The 4416-nt window shown below is 40.6% G+C and overlaps 1 pseudogene; it reads right to left on the bottom strand.

Annotated features, from left to right (window-relative positions):
• Positions 1 to 3048: 3048 nt before the first annotated feature.
• LOC105500926 lies at positions 3049 to 3964 on the bottom strand (annotated as a pseudogene).
• Positions 3965 to 4416: the final 452 nt, after the last annotated feature.

The raw sequence follows: 4416 nt of genomic DNA, 5'->3' as shown, positions 1-4416 counted from the left end.
CTACAATTATAACAATGTGGAACTCACAAGTGAATAAACATATAAATGAAATAGAAAACCAAGTCTAGAAGTAGACCCAAGTACATGTGGAAATTTAATATGTGAAAAAGATGCTACCTAAGAACACTGGGACAGAGGTGAAGTTTTTAATAAATGCTGTTGGGGTAAGTAGATAGTCATTTGGAAGAAGACAAAATTGAATCCATAACTCACACCATACACAAGAATAAATTTCAAAATGAATCAGATATATAGATATAAAAACAAAGCCATATAAGCTCTGGGAATTGTATCGTCTCTTATACCTTGGCTGTAGGGAAAGGAAATTTATGACTCAAAATTCAGATTAGATAAGATTTGAAGAAGTTATATCACTACGTTCTGGTACTTTAGAGAGAAATCATTGGCTAATTGAATTGTTGTTCACCTTTGTATATTTTGTGTTTCTACTGGTTCTTTCAAGATTATCTCATGGTCTTCAGTTTTGCAGTGGTTAAACTACATGTCAGCTTCTATATGGTAAATTAAGTTTCTACAAGACTCACACCTGCCATATATAACAACTATTAATTTTGGGAAAAAAAGCAAAAAAAAATACACAAAGGCACTTGAGAATGAATTGAAAGCAGAATAATTCTTGAGGGGAGTGAAAACTTGAAAGAAGAGTCTCATTTGGAGTACATTTCTCCTTTTTTGACTTTTATGGGAGGCCAGGCCAAAACTGCCACCAAATCTTCAATAGAAAACTCATAACCTTTATGGCATGTAGACAAGAGGACAAAATTCAGGGCAGTCTCAGCTGCTGGGAAGTCAGGGAAGATTCCTAAAAGAAGAGAGCCAGAATGGGGGTGATTTTCAAGTTATGTAAACAACTTTGGGCAAGTCTGGCTGGAACTAAGCATACATGGGGGTAGATTCAAAGCAGCACATCTGAAAATAAAAGAACTGCCTTGAGCGGCCACCCCAAAGAAATATTTGCAACTTAAGTTTGATCAAATGAATTGCTTTCCAGTAAAAACATAAGACTTTTGCAGAGTCTTCAAAACCTTATATTCACTTTGCTCAGGTTACAATCATATATATATATATATATTTTAATTTTTGTGGGTACATAGTAGGTGTATATATTTATGGTATACATTAAATATTTTTATTCAGACATACAATGCACAGTAATCACATTAGGGTAAATGGAATAATCATCCATTTAATTTAATAATCATCCAAAGGTAAATCTCAAGCATTTACCTTTTCTTTGTGTTACAAACAATCCACTTATACTCTTTTACTTATTTTAAAATGTACAATAAATTATATTTTATTTATTGTTGACTGTAGTCACCCTGTTGTGCTATCAAATACTAGATCTTATTCATTCTATTTTTGTACCCATTAACAATCCCCCCTCCATGCCCACTACCCTTCCCAGCCTCTAGAACCACTATTCTACTCTCCAGCTCCATGAATTCAACTGTTTTAAGTTTTAGCTTCCACAAATGAGTGAGAACATGGGAAGTTTGTCTTTCTGTGCCTGGCTTATTTCTCTTAACACAATGACCTCCAGTTTTATGTTGCTGCAAATGACAGGGTCTCATTCTTATTAATTGACAAATAAAGAACTAGGTGGAGAAACCCCATCTCTACCAAAAATACAAAATTAGCTGGGCATGGTGGCATATGCCTGTAATCCCAGCTACTAGGGAGGCTGAGGCAGGAGAATTGCTTGAACCCGGGAGGTGGAGGTTGCAGTGAGCCGAGATGGTGCCATTGTACTCCAGCCTGGGCAACAAGAGCAAAACTCTATCTCAGAAAAAAAATAAAATAAAAATAAAATAGGGAAATGTGACCTTTTAATTTTTTTGAGAAAGTAGTAAGAATTTGTATTGTTAAACAAGAGATTATAATAGAAGATGCAAATAAATTAATTGTTCTGATAATTCTAGATTCCAAGCGTCTCTATGGAAAGGTCAATTTCTTATGCAGATGAGATACTATCCAAAACAAAAGTGGGTGTTTGAGACAGTGTTAAAGACAATGACTGAAATTGTACACAGTGAGGAGAAATAAAAAGGCAGGTTCCCTATTTCTTTTCCTCAGTAAAGTTATGTGTTGTGTAAAGGAATGAGGCTCATTTTGGTGAAAAATGCTTTCGTACAAAAAATTTTGAATTCTTTCACCTCCCGGTGCAGACATTTCAGGCCCTGACTTGAACAAGGATATCAAAATAAGGTAACACTGGTTTCACATGAGCCTTAAGACTATAATCTAACTGTACCTACCATCTTACTTTATGTTACTTTAAAAAAGTTTAACATCCATTTACCAATGCCAATTCAGTGGACTGTATTTTCTCTCTTAGGAAGTCTTCGACCAAATTGGAATTAAATTAATTTCACTTTAAAGAGCAAGAAAGCCTTTGACAGACTAGTGTTTGTTCTGTGGCATAGAAAGAGAAGCATGCCTCCCCCAGCACTGGCCTAGAGGCCCCACATGAAGAACTGGCTGCAGGACAGTGATCCATTAGGTCTATCAAAAAGCAGGGGGAGTAAAGGTTCAGCCTAGAAAGAGGGGTCCATGCCAAGTGTGGCTTTTACCTGTACCCAGGTTCTAAACAGATCTTGGGTCCCCTAACTGACAAGGCAGGGGCATGGCACATGCAGTCAAGAGGGTCAGAGTCCTCTCAACGAGTCAGTGAATACCTCTATGCCATGATTTGTCAATGCTCATATGGATAGTGGTAAAGGAATCAGGAAGCCTGGGTTTCAGAACAGCACAAACATTCTTTACCTAGTAAGCAATGATCGAAGTTCTTATCTAGGGTAAATGATGAAAAAATAGGTAATGAGATCCCCCATACCTCACTGCTGAGATTATTTAGTCCAACTTTAAAGCAGTACAAAATGGCTTCTTGCACACAAGGGCAAGCTTTGCACTAATGTTTCTCAAACACCAATTATGTCTCTAGCGCTAGCCTCAATTTAACAGGTTTTCAAAAATGTACCTTTCCCATGTCACAGCCAAGATAGAGTCCCTAAAATAGAAAGGGCTCTAGAAGCCAGTGGGTGTCAGCACATTCAAGTCAGGCGGTTTGAGTTTGTGGGTCCGTGGTGGCTGTTTCTTCCCTTCCATCACTAGGATGTTCATCTTGGGCAGCTTCAAGGTTACTGGATCTTCAGCCATTCAGTTGGCCTGGGCATGGATCAATTCCATTGGAGAAGGCTTCTGGGCTCTTGGTAGGCCTGGGGTGGCAAAACTTCCAGAATCATACTTCTGAAGGCATCTTGGTCCAAAGAGGCTCCACTTATCTGACAAGTTTCTGTCCTTATCCCCACTTCCAGAATCCATGGTGCTAGGATTTGGGCCAGGTAAGGCTGTGGAAGAACCAGAGGTGAACTAGCCTCTGGGCTTCTGCTTAGGGGAAGAAAGAGGAGTGGTGCTTGGGGTGACTGGGCTGATACAGGCTGCCTCTCTTCTTTTGTTATCTGTTCACTCTGTAGCTTTAGTTTGTGCAGTGTTTCTGCCACTGGAAGGTAGTTGGTCTCCTTGGGGGTGAGGCCCCTGTGGGGTGTGTAGCCAGCATCTCTCAGCCCTGCCTGTCACCCAAAATGCTGAAATGCTTTCCTGGGTCTGTTTTGTTATCAGATAATTCAAGATGACATGGGTAGCTTAGCCTTCACCACTAGGACTTTGTCTACACTGTCGATGGCCAATGACAGGGTCATGGCTGGGGAGGGTAGGCTGGCCTCATCTTGCTCCACCTTGGTGAGGTACCGCTATTGTGCTCTGGAATAACTGGCTTCCAGGGGACAGTGCCCATTTTCGATAGAGGAAGAGTCATGAGCGCAGGGTCCTTGAGGGCATCATCATAGCTTGATGCCAAACGGTGTATCCTGATGGGCAGGAACGTCTTGCCTAGAAGCCCACTAGCCTCAAGAGCAGGCACTCCTGGTTGTCTTGAAGCCATTGAAAAACTTGGATCCAGGTGCTTTTTTTATCTAGAATTCCGAGCTGCCACCACAGTGAAATGATGTGATGACTAAGCTGACAGATAGATGTTAATGAGAAACATGGTCTAGCTGCTACAAATTAGCAAAACTTCCCAGGAAGTATCCATCCAGAGGTTCTGTTATCCTGCTGCCACCGGGCTGCTTGCAGCCTGGAATTTGGCACTAAAGAGGTTCCGAGGGCCCACGTCTCCTGAGAGGATGTGACGCAGTCTGGACCCAAGCCATGGTGAGAGCAGCAGTGACACGGAAGGTCTCCAGCTCCCACCAGACAACACTGCCCCAAGGCTACCTATTGTTAACGGAAAAGATAATGAACAAAGATGATGCAGTTGTTGGAAGTAGAAGACAAGGGCTTGAAAGGAGTTGTTATAACTATGTGCAATGAAGTAAAATAAAATATTAATAGAAA

The sequence above is a fragment of the Colobus angolensis genome, unplaced genomic scaffold, assembly GCF_000951035.1.
Source record: "Colobus angolensis palliatus isolate OR3802 unplaced genomic scaffold, Cang.pa_1.0 Scaffold7, whole genome shotgun sequence".
NCBI classification, from domain to species: domain Eukaryota; kingdom Metazoa; phylum Chordata; class Mammalia; order Primates; family Cercopithecidae; genus Colobus; species Colobus angolensis.
This window is presented reverse-complemented; position numbering and strand designations above follow the sequence as displayed.